General features: G+C 44.6%; 1 protein-coding gene across 1 annotated transcript in view; it reads right to left on the minus strand.

Annotated features, from left to right (window-relative positions):
* WTIP (WT1 interacting protein) overlaps positions 1-23,543 on the minus strand; it is a 238,722-nt gene that overhangs the window by 134,112 nt on the left and 81,067 nt on the right. The window lies entirely within an intron of this gene.

The following is a 23,543-nucleotide window of genomic DNA, read 5'->3' on the forward strand; positions in this document are numbered from 1 at the left end:
GGTAAGCCTGGTGCAGCAAAAGAACAAATTCAGGCAAAAAAGGAAGGCCCTGGCCTGAGGCCCCCTTCTGGAGCCCCCCTACCGCCTCCACTGTCTGTGTGGGAGCCTCCCGTGCAGCGACATCCAAGATGGCCGCTGCTTCCATTTCCAACAGAGAGCGTACTGAGAGACCCGGCGCTGGACTCCAGGTGTGCAGCAGACGCCAGCCCCAAGTCTCCCTGCTCATCGGGGCCACTGGCCTACACACCGTGCAGCGGTCCAACGAGGAGCGCAGACCCACCCCACAAGAAGAGAAGCGCTTCATGCTCTCTGTGTTCACAGTCATGAGAGGGAGTCTGAAGCTGAGGAGCATGCTTCAAAGCAAAAGAAACCTTTTCCGCCTCTTTTTAATTTTTTTTACAACAGGAATGCCGGACAGCAAGCAAATCTCAAGTCTTTATGTTTTACACTGTGCGGGAACCATGGAGTGCTTCTACCAAGTTTGCTTTCATCGGGGAGTTAATCACTTGCATCCTCCTCGCCAGGCAGTTCTTCCATCTTGGAATCTTAACTTGGTTCTGTGAGCATTGCAGAGACCGCCATTTGAGCCTCTGGATCGGCTCTCCTTGAAAGATCTCACCTTGAAGGCGGTCTTTCTGGTGGCTCTCGCCTTTGCTAGATGGGTGTCGTAGATGCAGGCTCTGTCTTGCAGGGATCCCTTTCTCCACTTTACGGAGACCGGGGTATGTATTGTGTCTCATTTTCACTTGAATCAGCTGCTCTTCCTCCTGGACTTCCACAGGGTGGATTATCCGACAGAATTCTGGGCCCTGCGGTGCCTGGATGTGCGGTATAGTCTCCTACATTACTTGGAGGTCATCAGTGACATCCGTTGTTTGGATCATCTTTTTGTCCTGTATGCCGGCCGCAAGAAGGGGGGACAAGGCCTATAAGGCCACTGTGGCCTGTTGGCTGAAGGAGGCGATTTCTTCAGCCTATGTGGTCACAGGGAAGTCACCACCACTATATATGCAGGCACATTCCACTATGGTGCAAGCGACTTCCTTCGTGAAGTCCCAATTGGTGTCCCTTGATTAGATATGCTGGTCAGCCACTTGGTCTTCGGTCCACACGTTCTCGAAACATTACCAGCTGAAAGTCTCTGCATGTAAGAACACAGCGTTTGGGACTTTTTAACATATTTATAAATGATCTAGACGGGAGTAACTGGTGAGGTAATTAAATTTGCTGACGACACAAAGTTATTCAAAGTTCTTAAATCGCAACAGGATTGTGAAAAATTGCAAGAGGACCTTACGACACTGGGCATCTAAATGGCAGATGACAAGTAATGTGAGCAAGTGCAAAGTGATGTATGTGGGAAAGAGGAACCCGAATTATAGTTATGTAATACAAGGTTCCATATTAGGAGTCACCGACCGGGAAAGGGATCTAGGCATCATCGTTGATGATACGTTGAAACCCTCTGCTCGGTGTGCAGCGGCCGCTAAGAAAGCAAAACAGAACGTTAGGTATTATTACGAAAGAAATGGAAAACAAAAATGAGGACGTTATAATGCCTTTGTGTCGCTACATGGTGTGACTGCACCTCGAATATTGTGTTCAATTCTGGTCACTGCATCTCAAAAAAGATATAGTGGAATTAGAAAAGGTACAGAGAAGGGTACAAAAATGATAAAGGGAATGGAATGACTTCCCTATGAGGAAAGGCTAAAGTGACTAGGGCTCTTCAGCTTGGAGAAAAGATGATTGAGGGGAGGTATGATAGAGGTCTATAAAATAATGAGTGGAGTGGAACAGGTAGACGTGAATCACTTGTTTATTCTCTCCAAAAATACTAGGACTAGGGGGCAAGCAATGCAGCTAGAAAGTAGTAAATTTAAAACGAATCAGAGAAAATATTTCTTCACTCAACATGTAATTAAACTCTGGAATTTGTTGCCAGAGAATGTAGTAAAAGCGGTTAATTTACCAAGGTTTAAAAAAGGTTTGGATGGCTTTCTAAAGAAAAAGTCATAAGTACATAAGTATTGCTACACTAGGACAGCCCAAAGGCCAATCAAGCCCAGCATCCTGTTTCCAACAGTGGCCAATCCAGGTCACAAATACCCGGCAAGATCCAAAAAAAGTACAAAACATTTTATGCTGCTTATCCTGCCCCAGAACAAGTAACATCAGAGGGGTAGGGGACCAGCAGAGCCAACAGCCACACGACTGCTCCATGCACTTCCTTGCTGCCTGCACCCGGGGTGAACTGCCCCCACCACCCCCGCCCTTGGTACGCTACTGATAAAGGCCAATACAGCAGGTGCCTACTTACCCTCTCAAACCAGGTGTCCTGTCATAAAATTACCCTCAGAATGCAGTGGTAAGGGCAACTTGAAGGTAATGTATAGGAACAAAGGAGGAAGTTTGTTTGTACTGATAGGATGTGTCATTCCATTCTAACAGAACCAAAATAATTCCCCTTCCTTTCTGAACATACTGCCAAATAATCCATTATCCACGCTCTCATCATCTCCAGCTGCTCACGGGACTGCTGCTGAACCAGCTTTCTCTGCTGGAATTCGTTCAAATTTCAGCTGTGTGACTTATCTCCTCTTGTGTGATAATGAACATTAAACCCCACCACACTACTTCCCATCTGCTTTCAGATGAAGTCCAAGCTTCGTGAACTTACCTACAAGTGCATTCACCCTGCAGCTCTCCGATTCCCCTCCCTTATCTCCCATATACTCTTACTCCCCAACTGTTCTTATCTGTTCCCGTCTCATCCATCTTCAGCTCTGGACTCCACGCTTTCCACCCCTACTGAACCAAATGTCTGGACCTGCTTTCCGAGGGAGGCAGTGCATCAGATTCAAGTCCCATTAAAAAAAAATAAAAAAAACTTTGTGAGGCTGTTTTTAAATCTTAAATCCTGGTCATTCCCAACTATGGCTGTCTTGATTTTACCATTTGTGTAGTATATATATATATATATATATATATATATATATATATATATATATTTTAATGTGTCCTGTCTGTATTGCTGATTTAAGTGCCATGGATAGGGACCATCTCTTATACATGCCTTTAGAGCTCTGCCTATGTCTTGTAACCCTACAGAAATTATTAACAGTAGCAGTGTATTCTGAGTTATATGACATTTTAGAGAATCAGAAAGAAGAGAATGGGCAGAAGATACAGTTTTACAGTTTATTAAAGATTTGATATGTTGCCCATCATTACTGTCTGAGAAGTTTACAAAGTTTAAAATGAGAAACAATTAAAAACAGAACATGGAATAAAAGTTACAAAATTCAAGAAAAGAAGAAATGCAAAGGAAAGACAATACATTAATAGAATTAGTATATCCCATCCACCATCCCAGATGCCGAAGGTATCTCCATAAGGAAAAGGAAAATGATTTTTCCCAATTAATCTACTTAGTCAAAAACAGATTGAAAAAATGTTTTTAAAACTCTTTGGAATATATTCAAGGAAGATTCATGTTGTACATGCTCCAGTAAAGAATTTCAAAATGCTGACACTGTTCCTGAAAAGACTGCAGTTCTAATACAATCAAATCATGTATTTGCTAGACCTAAATCAGCATAGGTGGTCGGTGACTCGGATGTTTGGGAAGGGGGTTGGGGCACAGCTAATGAAAGGTGTGATGGGACAAATGTAAATCTTTGAGGTTACCTGTGGGGCACTTCTGTCTCCTCCGCTCTCCCCCCTCCCCCCCCCCCACTATGCAGCACAGGGCCACCGAGAGACCAAGCTGGGCCCAGGGCAAAGCGCCCCCCCCCCCACACACACACACACTGCAGTCCCCGGTCTCACCTGCCTGCCCTCGGCTCCGTCTGCCACCGGGCTCGCTGCATTAAAATCAGCAGCGCCTCAGCTCCATTTGGAAAGGCAGATTGCCTTCCTTCGGGCCCTCCCTGTGTCGCGGAAACCGGAAGTTACATCAGACGAGGGCCGGACACGTGAGGAAAGGCCCGAAGGGAGGCAATCTGCCTTTCCAAACGGAGCTGAGGCGCTGCCGATTTTAATGCTGGGGGCCCAGTGACGGACGGAGCCAGGGCAGGCAGGTGAGACCGGGGACTGCAGCGCCGGTGGCCTTACCCCAGTGCCGGGCCCCCCTTGGAGGCCCGGGGAATTTTGTCCCCCCTGCCCCCCCTCTCAGCAGCCCTGATGCAGCAACTCTTGAAGTGAAGGAGTAGCCTAGTGGTTAGTGCAGCAGACTTTGATCCTAGGGATTCCCACTGCAGCTCCTTGTGACTCTGGGCAAATCACTTAACCCTCCATTGCCCCAGGCAGAAATAAATACCTATATATAGTGTGTAAACCGCTTTGAATGTAGTTGCAAAAACCACAGAATGGTGGTATATCAAGTCCCTTTCCCTTTCCCTCTCTCCCTCAGGCATCCAGGATCTCCTTTATCTCTCTCTCTCCAACCCACCCTTCCTACCCCACGACACCATCCAGAATCTTCTGTCTATCTTTTTCTCTCCATCTGCCATGCAACATCTCTCTCTCCCCCATTCAACATCACAGCTCTGTGTCTCTCTCTCTCTCTCCCCTCTGCCGTGCAGCATCTCTTCTCTCTCCTCCTCCCTAGCTATCCAAGATCTCTTCTCTATCTCTCCCCATCCAATGATACCGCTCTGTCTCTCCCCCCAACATCCAGCATTGCGCCTCCCTCTCTTTCTCCTCACTCTACCTTTACCCCTCAGCCTCTCTTCCCCCACCATTCAGCATTGCCATTTCTCTCTCCCTCTCCTCCCCCCACTATTCATCTTTGCCCCTCTGTATCTTCCCTCTCCTCCCAACTCCTGCCTCCAGCATTACCCTATCTCTCTCTTTCCTCCTCGGGGCTGCAAAAAGAAACACAAACTGAGAGCTTCCCCTCTCTGCAGCTTGTCTGCCCAATCTGCTGTCTCCCCAATTTGGTGGCATGAGAAACAAACTGGGAGCTTCTCCGACCCGTTGTCTCTCTGATTTGGTGGCTATCAAACAGAAACTGTGCGCAGGACCATAAAGCTCTGCACACCGCTGACAGCTCTGTCGGACCCGCCCCATATAATGCAACTTCCTGTTCAGGCAGGAAAAGCAGTTTTCAGCAGCGTGCAGATCTCTAAGGCCTCACGCACAGTTTCTGTTTACTGACAGCTATCAAATCAGGGAGACAACAGGTCGGGCAGTTAGGCAGTAGAGAAGGGCAGCTCCTAGTTTGTTTGTCTTGCTGCCACCACAGATTGGGAAGCAGCGGCCCACGGTGAACAAGTGATGACAGGAAGGAGGGGAAGGTCATCGCTGGGCTGAGGAGGCTTAGCCTCCCTAAGCCTCTTATATGGGGAACCTATGTTCATCAGGTTCCAAAAAGGCTAGCGTAACCTGCATGGATTTTCCATGGTTCCAACTCTACCATCAGTGGTCTGGCTGCATTAGGCTTCCATGAGGGATGGGGTAACAAAATGCTCTGGTGGTCCAGTGGACCCTGACCCTCTCCCCAAAAAACACAGCCAAAGCCCTGGTGGTCCAGTGGGACCCTCTGGCTTTGCCTGGCTAGACATGTCCAGACTCCCCCCCCCCCCCCCCACGAAGTCCACGACATACTTGTAGATAGCAGGAAGTTGGAAGCAGACATTCTGGGATGCACTGAGCGGGGCCTAATTACCAAATAAGGTAGTATTTGGTAGTTAGGCCCTGCCCAGTGCATCCCAGAATTCACTGGGTAGGACAGGGCGCCATTTTGATGATACCGCCTAGGAAGGAAGAGGGGCGGATGCCTGCTCCCTCCTCCTTTCTATCTACTGGTATGTCAGGGCAATGGGGGGGGGGGGGGACTTCTGAGGGTCTGGCCAGGCCAGACCAGGGGTCGGGCTTTGGTTATACTTTTTATTGGAGGGGGGCTTTTTTGAGGGGGCTGGAAGGGGTACACCAGACCACAAGGGATTTTTTTAAAGATGAGAGGGGGTTGTCCTGATGACCGGGGAAAGGGAAGGAGGAGGAGGAGGGAGGGTCATCCTATGTTCGGGGGGAGGAGGAGGAGAGGGGGGTCGCCTGATGTTCAAGGAAAGGAGGAGGAGGAGGAGGAGGAGATGGTGTCATCCGATGTTCGGGGGAGGGAGGAGGAGAGGAGGTCACTCAATGATCAAGGAGAGGAGAAGGGGGAGGTCGCTTGATGTTCAGGGGGGAAGGAGAGGAGGAGGAGGGATTCGGGCCAGGGCCAGTTTTTAGTGGTGGCATGCTTTTTTTTTTTTTGAAACATCAACTGTCCTGTCAGTGCCTGAGCCAATCAGCGCTCAAGCACTGGCAAGAAAATTAGCACAGAACAATGAGCAGCTATTTAATACCGCGATTTTAACACAGCATTAATTTGCATGCTCATTATTCTGCGCATGATGCAGTAATTTTATTGTGTTAGGTTTACGGTAGCATTTGATTTTACCACAAACCTTTGAGCATTGGCCTGTCAGTGCTCACATGTTAACTCTACATTATCTGGTTAGTGCGCGCTAATGCGAACATGCTAGTCATATAATGTGGGAATATTCGCTCTCTGCCTGTGCCATGCCCCCTCCCAAAAATATTTTTAAAACTCAGATAATGCGCTGGTTATTGCATGCAGACAGGCAAATCACTGTAAAATGCTTTAGCGTGTTCTGCAGTAGCCTGTTAATTTGCATCAACCCGAGTGTTAAGGCCTTAACATTCTTCAGTAAACAGACCCCAAGTGTGCTTCAGACAGATACAGATCCTGGATAGTAGGAACTGGGTTAAGAGGTCAGTTGAAAGACATGTGGGGAGCTAGTGCTGGTTTGGTATTGGAAATCGATATGGTCACCTACTCAAAGTGACAGAAAACCAGGGAAGAACAGAATTCAGCAGACTAGTTAGTTAAGTGTCCCTTATCTCTCCTATGAAATTTTCCCAACCACAAGGATTGCTTAGAGTTAATCCATGCTAGCAGGTCTGTGTAAAAACGTTAGGCTGAATCCCGGTAGTTTTAGAACAGTAGGTTAACACTAAAACCAAACATTCATCTCATGTCAAACAGTAGGGGTCAACTGAAGCCCTTTCATTGGTGCCCAAGGACAGTCCACAGCAGCTATAATTGGCCAGGTCTCCAGAGCCCTTTCATTTAAATGAGAAAGAATTTCTGCTTGTTTATGTAGGACCTGGGCCAAGCCTGCTTCGCTGATAAGCTGCTCTGATACGTTTGTGTCTCACGTCCAATTGAGAGTTCTCGAAGCACTGGAAACAGCATTCCATTGATACTTAACAAAAATTCAACATAACCTTTTGTAGATAGAATGTATTTGGATACAGGCAGCAGATGATGTTTTGTATATTCCTGAGAATCTAGCATGTGATGTTTTTGTTCTTTCCTGAGAAAGTAGCAGAATAGCAGGTGATGTTTGTACATTCCTGAGCAGGTTCACGAGCTGTTCATGTAGAGTTGTTCTTGTAAGCAATGCATGATCATGGTTGTGTAAGCAAAATGTAACCAATAGTAATGATAATACATGTAATATCCATGAATATTCATAGAGTATATAAGAAGGGGATTGACTCCCAAATAAAGAGTTTTTTGCCCAGACACACGAGAGGAGAGTTATTTTGCAACATCTGGTGATCCCCGACGTGATCGGTGAAAACGTGACGTACTTACTACGACTGGAACAGTCAGCGCGCCATTCCTTCTACGGAACACTGTAAGTATGGGGGGAAATTTAACATCATCACATAAACAACATGCACAGGAGCTATATACTATAACGCAAAGATATGGTTCCTCCCGAAATCCAATAACTCTTAAAGATATAGAGCGTTTAATTGAGGAAATAGTTTGTCAATGTCCCTGGTATCCAGAGAAGGGATCATTCGATCCTCAAACATGGGAAAAGATAGGGCAGCAGTTTCGTTTAGAGCCTAGAGTTTCGACTCCTATATTATTGACTTGGAGAGAGATATATTCTACTATAGTAATTCTCTCTTCTGGATTGACAGGCATTACTAACGAAAATATATCCAACAAATTGCCAGGCAAGACCTGGTCTCTTTTACCTCCCGCGACTCTTGGACCTACACCTTCTCCTCCTTCTTGTCGGCTGGCCACCGATATGGGAAGGGAAGAGCAAAACAAAACTCCTGACTTTACTACTACTACCCCTAATAAACCAATTGAAAATATCCAAAACAACAACGCTAATGATAGCGTTATTATTACCAAAACACCAAAGAGCGTAGAACGACCTAGTTTAATTCAATTAGGTATACAGCAAGCACGAAAAAATGGTGAATTCATTTGGAACGATGATCTATGGGATAATTCGGAACCTAATCCTAATTTATACCCAGTTACTAGAACTACAACAATAGAGGCAGGGAACGAAACACATCATGCAGAATGGACTGCTCTACCTTATCAAGTTTTGAGAGAATTACGTAGAGCTATCGTAGAATCAGGTTTAAAAAGTTCATTTGTTCAAGGCATGATAGAAGGGATTAGTAACGGTTACTTAATGACTCCAAAAGATTGGAAAGACCTTTTCCGTATGCTGTTAACTCCTGCGCAATATGTAGTGTGGGATAATGAATATAAGCAAGCAGCACAACTTATCACTGGGACTAATTTGGTGCCTGATCAAATTTATGGATCGGGACCATTTTCAACCCTTGATATGCAAATTCAACAAAACGATACCTGTTTTCAAGCCATAGGCACTTGTATCTTGCGAGCATTTAAAAGAACACCAGAAGGGAATAAACCAACAAAATCTTTTGCATCAATTAAACAGGGTGCAACCGAATCTTACCTTCAATTTGTTAATCGATTGCAGGAAGCTGTAACTAGGCAAATTGATAATCTTGATGCGCAAACAGAGTTATTGATTAAATTAGCCCAAGAAAATGCAAATTCAGATTGCAAAAAGGCATTGCAGACTGTAGCTCATCGCCCAGGAATTACTTTAGCAGATTTATTGAGCGCATGTGCAGATGTGGGGACTCATGGTTATTCTATGAATTTGTTAGCAGGAGCTATACAAAAAGGTAATAAGCCACAGGGGACGTGTTTTAATTGTAAGAAACCAGGACATTTTCGAGCTCAGTGTAGAGCCCCAGGAGGGGGTGCCAACTTTGCAAAAGGACCTTCTCGACCTTCTCGAAAATGTCCTCGATGTCAAAAAGGATATCATTGGGCCAATCAATGTCGCTCTAATCCAATTAATTCCACACCGCCACCCCCAAAAAACTTTGCTCCGGGTTAACTCCTAACCTCGGTCCAAAGGGAGTGCAAGGGTCTTTTGCTCATAGTACTACTGCTACACAAGGTAGTGCAGGAATTGACCTTATTGCAGCGGAATGTAAAACTGCCATCTTACCTCATGAAGTTTTGGTATATAATACTACCTTTAAAGGACCCATTCCAGCGGCTACTGTAGGTTTAGTATTACCTCGCTCCTCTGCATCGAAGGCAGGTATTCATGTTATCCCTGGAGTTATTGATGCTGATTACACAGGCATTGTTAAAATTCAAGTATGGTCCTCATCACCTTTAACAATTTCTCCCGGGGACTCGTGGGCACAATTAATTATTTTACCATATTTTACAGCACCTATTCCTTCTACTGTCTCTCGTACAGGGGGCTTTGGATCTACGCGACAGGTAAGTGCAGTTTTAAAACCGGTTTCTAATGCACGACCCACTGCTCAATTTTTATTGCAACAAAAGCCCTTTGTTGGTATATTAGATACCGGGGCGGATGTTTCTGTCATAGCTTATAAACAATGGCCTGTGGAATGGCCCATTGAAGATACTTCACATGTGACAGGAATAGGGGGAACTCAGTCAGCCTCCCAAAGTTCTCAATGGTTATCTATTACATATCCTAACGATACCAAGGTTCTAGGACATATTAAGCCCTGTATTTTACAAGTACCCTTTAATTTATGGGGTCGTGACCTTTTGGAACAATTAGATGCATCATTGATCCTACCTGATTAACAGTTCATAAATATGTCTTTTTCTCTTCCTTTGGAATGGAAAACTGACAAACCTGTTTGGGTAGAGCAGTGGCCGATTACCAGAGAAAAACTGTTGATTTTACATCAATTGGTGGAAGAACAATTACAATTAAATCACATTGAGCCTACCAATTCTCCATATAATACTCCGGTATTTGTGATCAAGAAAAAATCCGGAAAATGGAGATTTTTACATGACCTACGAGCTATTAATGCGATTTTAGAACCAATGGGCCCGTTACAATGTGGTATTCCAAATCCTAATTTGATTCCTTATGATTATCAATTAGCTATTATAGATCTGAAGGATTGTTTTTTTTCAATTCCTCTCCAGGAAAAAGATTATAAATACTTTGCTTTTACTGTACCTGTTTACAATAATGCACACCCTACTACTAGGTATTGTTGGAAAGTTTTGCCCCAGGGAATGTTAAATTCACCCACTATTTGTCAATACTATGTTCATCAAGCCTTGCAACCATTTCGTGCCTATTTCCCTCAACTTTTGGTATATCATTATATGGATGATATACTAATTGCAGGGATAACTCTTCCCCCTTCTTGGAAATCTACTTTAATTTCTATCTTGGCCTCCTCAGGATTAACAATTGCCTCAGAGAAGGTTCAAGAAAAGGAACCCTATTTATATCTAGGTTTCCGTATGACTAAAGCTGCAGCCCAACCTGTCGCTCCTCATCTCAATTTACAGTCTCCCACGACATTACATCAATTACAAGAGATTTTAGGAAATCTCAATTGGTTACGTCCCTACTTGAAACTTCCTACAGAATTTTTACAACCCCTGTTTCTCGCATTAAAAGGTCATAAAACACCTGCTGAATTAATTACACTCACTGCATCGCAACAAACAATTCTGTCACAATTGGATCAAATCTTACAAACAAAATGGACAGATAGACGAGATGCATTTGCCCTTTTTTGTTTTTGCGTTCTCAAAGACCCCACCCACCGACAACCGTTTGGTGTCTTATATCAAGATACAACTCCTCCGAAATTGATAGAATGGGTCTATTTACAGAATACTCTCCATTCTACTATTACACAATGGCCCCAGCAACTAGCCTTGCTGATTACTAAAGCTCGAGAGCGAGCAACATTCATGACTGGTTTCGACATTCTTAAACTCATCATTCCTCATTCTTTGTGGCAGTGGGAAAAAATGATTCAGTTCTCCGACGACTTGCAATTTATTTTAGCCACTTATGTTGGTATTATAGATTGCCACTATCCTAAAGACCCTCGTATACAGGGCACATCCATTTTGCCAATCACTCTTCATGATCCCATTTCTTTACGTCCACTCCCTACTGCTCTCACCGTCTTTACAGATGGTAGTCCCACTCGTGGGGTGGTTACTTGGTACAATCTGAACAAATGGCACGTCAAATTTACCTCTCCACAAACCTCTGCTCAACGTTCAGAGCTTGCTGCCATCATCCTGGCTCTTTCTTTATTTTCAGATCAACCACTGAATCTTATTGTTGACAGTCAATATTGTGCTAATCTTGTCCGTCGCATGCCCGACAGTTATGTATCATTCAAAATGGATGCCTCTTTTTATGCTTTACTGTTAACCCTCCAAGGTTACTTGGAGAATCGCCTTTCTTCTCTCTTTATAGGTCATATCCGCAGTCATCAACCTTTTCCTGGTGGTCTGTCTGAAGGGAATGCTCGAGCGGATCGCCATCTTCATTTTTTCTCCACAGCACACTGCAGTCATGAACTTCATCATCAAAATGCACCTAGCCTAGCTCGCCAGTTTCAAATTTCTTTAGAAGAAGCTAGAGCTATTATCAAAAATTGTCCACAATGTTCCTTTTCAGCTCCTACTACCTTTTTTCCTGGAGTTAATCCTCGTGGTCTGGAAGTTAATAGCCTCTGGCAAATGGACGTTACTCACTTTCCCCCTTTTGGTCAATGGTCTAAGCTTCATGTGGTTGTTGATACTCATTCTGGATTTTTGTGGGTCACTGCACAAAAAGGGGAAACTACATCTCATGTCCGCTCTCATCTTCTCCAAGCTTTTGCGGTCATGGGTGTTCCTAAAACTCTCAAGACAGACAATGCCCCTGCTTATACTTCCACCTCCTTACAGGAGTTCCTGACCCTCTGGCATATTGAGCACCTTTTTGGTATCCCCTATAACTCCACTGGTCAAGCTATTGTTGAACGTGCTAATCGCACACTGAAAACTGCTTTAAGTAATCTGACTACAAAAAAAGACGGTATTCTCCGTCATAGAGTAAGCATTGATGAATGCTTAGCACAAATCCTTTACACACTGAATCATCTCAATCTCATCAATAATCCTGCTACAAAAACTTTTTCTTCCAGATTTGAACAACATTTTCGTACTCCTGCCCCACCTTTATCTCGTCCTTTGGTCATATACCGACAACTACCTTCTGATCAGTGGAGTTCCCCTGTGCCTCTCCTTACCTGGGGTCGTGGTTACGCTGCTGTTCAAACAGATTCTGGCCCGGTGTGGATTCCAGCAAAGTGGGTGAAACCTCATGTCGTGGCATCAAGGTCTTCACAACCCAATTCCCAATTTCACACTCACCCTTCAAGGACCGCAGATGCAAACACGCAAACGGTCAGTGACTCGTCAACCTAATGCTCCTGTTACTTGGGGACAAATTAAAGCCTTGAGTCAACAAGCTACAGAGACTTTAGAAAAAGCTCATATTGAAAAGACTGATGATAACTTCGTAGTGGCTATTATTGCAGCGCTTAATGCTAATTCCATTACATTGCTTCTACTGTGTTGTTGTTTGTACATACCTTGTGGACAGTCACAATTACTTCCCACAAAAAATATTTGGGAAGCGTTTGCAATTTCACTGAACCAAACTGATTTCTGTCTTTCTCATCAAAAGGCAGTTGGAGAAGTTTTGGCAACTTGCCTGATTCCAGTATGTCATGATCCTAAAGATATGCAAAATGATACTTGGTTTTATTCACAGCTTCCTGTTAATTCATCCTATCGAAATGCTTCTTATGAATACCATAATTGGGGAACACAAACCCTGTTGCCGCCTACTTTGGCAATGCATGTGAGAACCAATCAAATAGCTAGTATCAATATGACATGTGCTCGTATGGTTAATTGTACCCGATCAAATTGTGTTAATTTTGGACCAACTTTGTTAAATTGTAGCTCCTACGAAAATGTTTCATATATTTATAAATTTACTCATTTACCCCCTGGCTGGTTTTGGTCATGTGGAATGTATACCTTTAATTATATTCCAGCTAATATATCTGATGGTACTACATGCTGTCTAAGTCGACTCACTATGGTACTTTCCAGTAAACATATTTTATTTTCTAACTCCTCACATATGCGATCCAAGCGTATGACCCTTGCTGCCAATTGCAATGATAATGTTAAATTTCTGAGTCAAACTGAATATCTGGCACTTGCATTTTCATTAATAGGTGTCCCTGCATTGGCAGCGGCAAATGCAAAAAATATTCGTGAATTAGCCTGTTGGGCAATTAAATCAATCAATGCAACCTCCACTGCTATTAGTTTACTTAATGCTGAGCAACAGCAATTACGTCATGGAGTTTTACAAAATCGAGCAGCCATTGATTATCTTTTATTACTTAACCATCATGGTTGCGAAGAGTTTCAGGACATGTGCTGTTTTAATTTATCTGACAATTCAAAGGCCATTGACAAACAATTAGCTTTCCTACGGAATTTAACTACTCATATTACTATTCATAATAACCTACTCTCTGATGTATGGGATCAATTGTGGCAATGGATCCCTTGGACCTGGCTCCGCCCTATTATCCAGTATTTAGTCATTGGTATTTTTGTTTTCACTATTTTTTGCTGTTGTATACAATGCATTCCTAACCTTTTTTCTTTATGTTTTCCTCGTCCATTCGCTCCAACACGTCACTCTGCTCAATATGTTTATAAGCTATTACAAACATCTCCACCTCCATCTCCAGCTGGCACACCACGGAGATTTCATTAAAAAAAAAAAAAAAAAAAAAAAAAAAAAAAAGGTGGAGATGTAGATAGAATGTATTTGGATACAGGCAGCAGATGATGTTTTGTATATTCCTGAGAATCTAGCATGTGATGTTTTTGTTCTTTCCTGAGAAAGTAGCAGAATAGCAGGTGATGTTTGTACATTCCTGAGCAGGTTCACGAGCTGTTCATGTAGAGTTGTTCTTGTAAGCAATGCATGATCATGGTTGTGTAAGCAAAATGTAACCAATAGTAATGATAATACATGTAATATCCATGAATATTCATAGAGTATATAAGAAGGGGATTGACTCCCAAATAAAGAGTTTTTTGCCCAGACACACGAGAGGAGAGTTATTTTGCAACAACCTTTGGCTTGGACAGAGGAATGAGAAAGATATTCAAAGGGCCAAAGTACTTGGACCCCTGGGGAGAGCTGCCTGAAAAGCACACGTATGACTAAAGACCATATATTTCTTTCCTCTAAAATGCATTTTTCTCACAGTTAAAATATGTATGCTACATTTTCCTCAACTGCTATCAAGCACTTACTCACTACCTTCATGTGAAATCAGAAAGCCTCCAAAACCAAAGTATATAGGAATAATGGCTTCCAGCAGAAGGAGTTAGTATTTACATACTGCCTAGAACTAAGCGGTCTACAGTTTTCTTTTTCAGGTATTGGTACTGTCTCTAACAGTCTCACAATCTAGTATTACATTGTACCTGGGGCAACGGTGGGCTAAGGTACGCTAAAAATTAGCATGCGCTGTGTAGATGCCCATAGGAATATTATGGATGTCTACATGGTTAGCGTACCTTAGTAAAAGGCCCATAGTCACATGGAGCTGCAGAAGGAACTGAACCCTCAACCCAAATCTGACTGTTAGGCAGCAGCAGGAATTGAACCTGGTTCCCCAGGTTTGTTACCTGCTGTACTAACAGTTAGGCCACTCCTCCACTCCACTAAATAAACTTTTTACATGGAAAACTCTTTCATTCTGTGGCCCCGGCCAAGAACTTTTAATTGGCCCTTATTAGGCATATCAGCTAGCAGTTTTGTTTGACTGAACCTTGAGAGGCCAGGCTAGCCCAGGACACAACTGCAAATTAGCAAGAAAGTCGATTTGCTCTCTGCTTGTTTTCCCAGGACTGTGAAGAAAATTACAGAACTTGGCTTTGCATAAAGTCCCCATGTTGTGCAGCTGTTCTGGAGCTCCAGAGGATGATAAAAGATGAAGGAATTTTAATTTCAAAAACAGCCTTCAAATCTAATGGATAATTTCAACCAAGCTGTAAATATTTCCTTCTTTTCTTGCCTTTTTTTTTAGCAGTTTTTCTCCTGTTCCTATGTATTTCCAGCTGAATCAGAACCAGGGCTGGGATTTGGCGCTATGCATATTCATTTGTAACTATTCAGGGATTTCCCCACATTTTTTACCCTCAACACAGCTAGTAGAGATGTGCAATTGGCATCTGGTTTGGTCAAGAAAATTTTATGCGTAGAAAGGCTGTGCATTAAATCAACTTTATGTGCATAAAACCTTTGAATTATGCCACGCAAAGTTAATTTATGTGCATCAAAAATATTCACACACATTAATAGAATTTTACATGTATTCATTTCCATAACAAACTGGAAATGGTCTAAAAAATCTGAAAATGGCCCAAAAACAAACATAAAATATTTCCCGTATAGACCCTTAATAATTAGACTAGTCATTGCAGCAACATTACTGGGATATGGTTCCTTCCAGTCTCCTGCAATGACAGGCTCTTAATCTGGCCATTAGGACCACCTCTAAGCAGTACTTCCCAAAGCTTTTTTGCCCATGACCCCCATTTTAATGCATGAAACATGCAAGTGACAAAAGCACTCCCTCTTTTAGGTTTGTGCCTCCCCATGCCTGACACCGCACCTCCCAATGAGCTGGGGCAGGGAAGTTATAGTGTCTTGTGAGCCTGCACAGGCTGAAGCAGCCACATTCCTGGGAATTTTTTTTGACATTGTAGTTGTGACCCCAAATGAAGGTTCTGGAACCCCCATTTGGGGTCATGACCTACAGTTTAGGAACCACTGCATCAGTGGCGCTCCTAGGGTGGCTGACACCCGGGGCGGATCGCCGATGCACCCCCCACCCCCGGGTGCGTGACCCCTCCCCACCCCTGGCAAAAGGACACACCTCCCCCCGGCGAAAGGACACCCCCCCCCGGGTGCATTTTTACCTGCTGGGGGGGTACCACGCGCCTGTCGGCTTCGCTTGTTCCATGCTCCCTCTGCCCCGGAACAGGAAGTAACCTGTTCCGGGGCAGAGGGAGCACAGAACGAGCGGAGCAGACAGGCACGCGGCACCCCCCCAGCGGCGTGCACCCGGGGCGGACCGCCCCCCCCCCCCCTTGGTATGCCACTGCACTGCATCTAACAAATGACCAAGACTCCCTTCCCCTGTGTAGTGCCCACAACTTCCTAAGCTCCAGCTGAAGCAGGGAAGCCAGTGTTGAAATCCTGCTAACACGCCTTATGATTTCGGAAAACCACTACTACTACTAATAGCATTTATATAGCGCTACCAGACGCACGCAGCGCTGAACACCTGACATAGAGAGACAGTCCCTGCTCAAAGAGCTTACAATCTAAGTAAAACAGACAGACAAGACATTACGGGCAAGGGAATTACAGGGTAAAGAGGAACAGGGGAGGAGGAGGGCAAATGAGTAGTGGTTAGGAGCCAAAGGCAGTAGTGAAAAGGTGAGCTTTCAGCATAGATTTAAAAACAGGTAGAGATGGAGCTAGACGTATGGGTTCGGGAAGACGGTTCCAGGCATAAGGTGCCGCAAGATAAAAGGAACGAAGTCTGGAGTTAGCGGTGGAGGAGAAGGGGGACGTCAAGAGAGATTTGTTCAGAAAGCGGAGTTCACGAGAAGGAGTGCAGGGAGAGATGAGAGAGGAGAGGTAATGAGGGGTCATAGAGTGGATGCATTTAAAGGTCAGCAAGAGGAGTTTGAACTGTATACGGAAGCGGACAGGGAGCCAGTGAAGTGACTTGAGGAGTGGGCCAGTGCGGGCATAACAATTCTGGCGGAAAATAAGTCGAGCTGCAGAATTCTGGACAGATTGGAGAGGAGAAAGATGATTGAGCGGGAGACCAGTGAGAAGTAAATTGCAATAGTCCAAGCGAGAAGTAACAAGGGTGTGAATAAGGGTTTTGGTGGCGTGTTCAGAAAGGAAGGGGCAAATTTTGCTAATGTTGAAGATAAAAAAGCGACAGGTTTTGGCGATTTGTTGAATATGAGCAGAGAAGGAGAGAGAGGAGTCGAAGATGACACCAAGGTTACGAGCCGAGGAGACAGGGAGGATATGAGAGCCGTTAACAGAGATATAGAATGGGGGAAGAGGGGAGGAGGGTTTAGGGGGGGAAAATGAGAAGTCACTTGGGGCCTTTTTACTAAGCTGAGTTAGGTGGTAACATTTGCAATAGCCTAAGGCAGGATGTGCAAGAGGGCTCTGTATTAGTTTTGCAATCTGCACATACTAAGTGTGCGGTTTTTTTCTTTTTTTTGTTTTATCTTTTTGTATTTTTTTTTTCTGGGAGGCAGCGTGGATGAACTGCTCAGCTACTGACATTACACCACGCTATGTGGTTAGCATGTCCATAACGCAGGAGCCCTTGGCGCCTCCAAAATAGGAGGCGGTATGTGCTCCCATGTTAAAATTTTTAAATGGCCTTATGCTAACGCTAAATAGACGAACAGTGGATCCAAAAGAAGTCCTCTCACAAGTAGTGTTTCCTAAACAAGGTCTTTATTCAAATCAATAAAAACAACCCCCGACACGAATCGTGTTTCGGCCGTAACGGCCTGCGTCAGGGGTCTGTTGATCTTTGATGCAAAAAAACTGGTAAAACAGATGACTCACAGTCAAATAGTATTAAACAGAGATATTGATCGAGAACAGGGCCAAACTAACTGAAACGTCCGCGCCAGCGGCTGCTCTCTGTCTCCTTAGCAACTAGCTACAGTGCTTGCTGGGAAATCATTCTCGCCATCAATCTACCAAACACAGCTCGGCTTCGTTTTTAGGTAGAAATGCAGCAAGTAGAAAAATGCCCTTTGGCAGGAAAGACCCGTGTAAGGACGTGCTAAGCCCATTTCTTAGTGCAGTTTCTAAAAGGGTTCCTTAACCCTCCACTGTCTCAGGTACAAGCTTAGGGGTCCTTTTACTAAAGCTTAGTGTGTGCTAATGGATATTAGCAGTGGCGGCCCTATCATTAGGCCACCTGAGGCGGGGGCCTCAGGCGGCACTCTTTTGGAGCAGCATCCACCCCTATGCCCATTGCACTCTGGCGTTACCCCCCCCCCCCTTCCTTCCCCAAAATTTCCTCCTTCTTTTGCTTTCCAAATGTCAGGGCGGCAGTGGTTCCCATACACTGCCCTGCCGTCGACCCCTTCTCTCTAACGGGCCCGCCTCTCTGACGTACTTCCTGGGGCAGGCCGCAGCAGACAGAAGGGGCCAGGGCCGGTGGCAGGGCAGCATATGGGAACCGCTGCCGCCCCGATATTTGGAAATCCAGAAAAGAAGGTAAGTTCAGGGAAGGAAGGAAAGGGGGAGATGTCAGACTAGGGGGTGGAATGGAGCTGGGGGAGGGGGCGAGTGGAGCCAGGGTGGCAGACTGTCTTGGGCCGACCCTGAATATTGGTGAACGCTAAATACCATGGGGCTCACAGGTATAAAATATACATGCAGCATTTAGCATGTACTAAGTTTTAGTAACCAAGCCTATAGATTGTAGGACCTTTGGTAACAGGATGGGACTTGATACACCACCTTTCTGTGGTTACAATCAAAGTGGTATCAATTCCAAAAAGTGGGCACTAAATGGGGTATCCCAGCAGACCATTCTTTCTGGTTTTCTGGTTTTACAAAGCCTTGAGGTCCAGTGCTGCTACATCACGCAGTTCCACGCAACATGTGTGGGAATTGGATTTAAATGATACATTGTCGGATGTCCAGTGGTCGCGTCTTTGGTCGACCGGCATCATTGTCGGCTGCAATAACTCAATCCCTCTTCTTCATGTATCACAGGGCCCTCTGGACACCTAGAAAGAGTAAACTGTCTGGGTCCTCTAGTTGTGATTTGTATTGGTCCTGTAAAAACAAAACTGAAACTCTCACACACCTACTGTTGGAATGTCCACCTCTTGTAACATTTTGGTCAGATGTTTGGGAAAAATTGGAAAAGATTTTTGGTTTCCAAGAATCTCTTTTACCTAAATATGTGATATGGAAATCTGTTTGTATATCATTTCTCTACACGGACAATGATAAGTTATTGTATGACTTTTTGGTTTCAGTTGCGCTGAAACTGGTCATTTCGCACTGGAAGGATAATTCCCATGTGACTGTGGTGGTGTGGTGGAATTGGATTCTGCTTTATAAAAAATATGAGCAATCTGCAGTACTCTCCCTGTCTGGACACAAATCAGCTATCCGCAAATGGAAGTCTTTAGACCTTTTTTCTATCCAATAAGGACTCATTTTAGGGTTAGAACTCAGCACTCTGTACCATATTGTGTGTTTTGTTCTGTTGCATTTTCTGTGGTGTATTGTTATGATTTAATAAACTTATTATAAAATTTAAAAAAGTGGTTTATATATTATATACAGGTACTTGTTTTCACCCAGAGTCACACAGAGCTGCAGTAGGAATTGAAACCGGTGGCTTCTCGGGCCACTGCACTAACCATTAGGCCACTCCTTCACTTCACTCCCGCTGTGCCTGAATATGATTCACCTTGAGCTACTACTGAAAAGGTGAGAAGCTAAATACAAATAAGACTGAACAGGGGACTGAGCCAGGGAACATTCCACATGGTAGTGCCATTGAGGCCAGCCAGCACAATGTGGAAATATTTTTGAACAGAAAGGTCATAAGTGCTCTGTTTATCCAGTGATGGCCTCTTCAGTTCACTGCTTCCAGAAAACATGGGAAAGGCAGAAAAGTGGTGTCCTGCAAGCTGCCCTCCAATCTCCAGTAGGTCTCATGAAAGATATTTTTGAAGGGGTCCAGGAAAGGTTCATGCATTCTTCTGAAACAAGCCAGCAATGACGTAGAGAAAGCAGCCTGGAAGTTCTTCAGCTGTTCCACAGTCCGGGCACCCACCTATTCACAGCGAATCTGACTTCTAGCAAAGCAGGAGGCACTGCAGGGTAGACTGTCGCTGCATGTCTTTCTGTGGTTCCAACGTCTTTATTGGTTTTAAAATAGTGAAATTAACAAAACTACAATAATACAACTCTCCCAAGCCCGCCAAGAGGGTAGGAATCTGATGCTTGAAGAAGAAATAAAACAGGATACAAGAGCCTAGGATCTCCCCTGTAACCCAGCTCGTTCCACCCTCTGCGCTGCTTGCCTTTCTCAAGATGAGCCCCACTAACATCCCTGTTTACTTGAGCAGGTTTGAGATGCTGCTGCGGCCACTGTTGTTCTTAATTAAAGCCAAGTTCATGGTGTAGATTGAAGAAAGTCAGAAATAGTGAAAACCATTTTAAATAAATGCTAGAGTTTCAGCATCAACAGAGAGTTGTTTGTGTGCTGCATAAAGTCGTTTCTCAGTACGGACTGGACAACTTGTGTGTTTAGTGGTGGCCACTACCCTGATAAGAGCTTCTGAATATTGACCACTAGGATTCTTTTTTAGTTTTGTGTCTTATTCTGAGATTGCACTAGGATACTTGTGCATTTTGGACTAGATTGTATATATCACACCTAAAAAAATTGTTATCGAAAAAAAATACACCTAGGCATATTCTATAAAGTACGCCTAAATTTAGGCGTACTTTACAGAATACATCTAAATTTCCAAGCGCCGAGTGCCCATCCATGTGACTAAATTTAGTCATAAGCAGTTAACATAAGTAAAATTTGGTGTTAATGTTGACGCCTAAATTAGGCGCGGACCGGGTGTATTCTATAACAACGTGTATAGATTTTAGAGACACCCGTGCCCCGTCCATTCCACGTCCCCTTTTCAAATATACAACTTAGAATTTACGTATATCACATTTGCAGAATACAATTGTGTGTGTAAATTCTAATTAATGCCAATTAGTGTCAATAAATGCTTGTTAATTTGCAATTATCAGCGCTGATTGGCTTGTTAACTAATTCAGTTGCACACGCAAATCCAGAATACAACTAGATTTGCATGTGCAACTTAAGTCGCACTATACAGAATCCGGGGGTTTGGGGGTAATTCTATAAAGTGGGCAGAAACATTTATGCACTGTATCGTTGTATACCTGTATAAATGTCAAAATTCATCTAATTCAGTAAATATGTGCACTGGGCTGAGATCCAGTGGAACCAGGTTCAACCTTGTGAAACTTAACCCTCCATTGCCTCAGGTATGAAACTTAGATTGTGAACTAAAAAAGAAAGTACCTGCATATATGACCAAATTCTATAAATAGTACTAATAAAGGAAGTTAAGCACTGTTTATAGAGCATGCTTGTCATGGCTGTGGCTGTACCCCCGCATCCAGACTCACCTTTCCTTCCAGTGGTCAGGCTCTGTGGCTTCTCCAGACTGCCTCCTCCCTGCACCAGGGGCGTAGCCAGACTTCGTCAGGAGGGGGGGTCTAGAGCCCGAGGTGAGTGGGCACATTTTAGCCGCTCCCCGCCATTGCCGACACCCCCCATCACTGCCGACCCCTGCCACCGCCGCCACCACCAACACTGACCCCCCCCCCCCCCCCCCGGCCACCTACGTCAGACTCACAGAAACAGAACGAAGCCTGTTTCTGTGGGTCTGACATCTTGCACGTACAATGTGCAGGACGTCAGACTCAGAAACAGAATGAAGGAAGAAGAGGACCTCGGCTGGCGAGGGTTGGGGTTTCCCGCCAGCAAAGGTAGACGACGGCGGGTTGGCAGCGGGAAGGGGAGGTCGAGAGGGTCATCGGAAGGGGGGGTCCAGGGCCAAATCTACAGGGGCCCAGGCCCCTGTGGCCCCACGTAGCTACGCCACTGCCCTGCACCGATGCCTCTGCTGCCAGTTCCCCTGTGTTCCAAGCCTCACTCTGATGCCTCAGCATTCTAGCCTCATTCCAGGGACTATTCAAGCTTCACTCTGGTAGTTTAGTAGTCTAGCCTCTTCTGGTGCCCTGCTGCCTTCTTCAGTGTGGTCCAAGCCTCATTCTCGGGCACCAGAGACCATGACATCATCAGTGAGGGCCCTTATAGGGAACCTTGGGATACTCATGCACTGTCTTTGCAACAGTTTGCTCTTCTGCTGTGAGTTCCAGTCTGAAGCGCTGTTCCTGAGTTCCAGTTCACAGCTCTGTTCCCGTCTGCAGCTCTGTTCCCGAGTTCCAGTCTGCAGCTCCATTCCTGAGTTCCAGTCTGTAGCCCTGTTCCCAAGTTCCAGTTCACAGCTGCTCCTGAGTTCCAGTCTTCTGATTTCCAGCTTTCTTCTCTGTGGTCCTTCTGCCGGTTATCCAGTATTCTATTCGATTTGGAAGTGACTCTGTCTGCTGTCCTCGGAGTTCTCCTGCCTCCTGGGTTCAGAGCCAACGACGGCCCAAGGGCTCACTATTGGGACGGACACCCAGAATCTTAACAACGCTTAGCGCCGAGATCAGCACCTAACTTTAGACACAAGAATTTACACCAAGTAAACCTTGGTGTAAATCCTCACGCCTAAATTAGGCGCAGATCCCCCTTAAGCTATAACAGTGCGCATAATTTGTAGGAACGCTCCTGATCAGCCCATGACCCTCCCATGGCCACACCCCCTTTTTAGAGCCATGCATAAATTTTACGCACGAATTTCAACTAATGACAATTAGTGCTGATAATTGATTAAAACCCAATTATCGGTGCTAATTGGCTCATTTTTCAATTATATTACACATACAAAATGGGCGTGCAATTTTAAGCGCCATTTATAGAATTTCAGGAATAATGTGTATAGCACTGCGTACATCTAGTAGCACCATAGAAATGATAAGTAGTAGTACAGGATATCTTGCATTTTACAGGTAGGCATACATATGGTGGAGTCTGAGAAGAACTATAAGCTATGTGCATACGTATGCCATCTCTATGGGTGGCATAAGTGCTCAAGCCTAAATTACAGATGCTTACTTTCCTTTATAGTATAGGTGCTACACAGGGCTAAACATTGGTGCATTGTTATAAAGACATGAGAGTAATTCTGTATCAGACTAGGGTACATAAGCACATAAGCACCGCCATACTGGGAAAAGACCAAGGGTCCATCAAGCCCAGCATCCTGTCTCCAACAGCGGCCAATCCAGGCTTCAAGAACCCAGCAACCCCCCCCCCCCCCCCCAAAATAATATATATATATATATTTAATAATGTTCAATGGACCTTTCCTTCAGGAATCTGTCCAAACCCCCCTTAAACTCCGTAAGGCCAGCTGCTGTCACTATATTCTCCAGCAACGAGTTCCAGAGTCCAACTACATGCTGGGTAAAGAA

This window comes from Microcaecilia unicolor, chromosome 5 (genome assembly GCF_901765095.1).
Source record: "Microcaecilia unicolor chromosome 5, aMicUni1.1, whole genome shotgun sequence".
NCBI classification, from domain to species: Eukaryota; Metazoa; Chordata; class Amphibia; order Gymnophiona; family Siphonopidae; genus Microcaecilia; species Microcaecilia unicolor.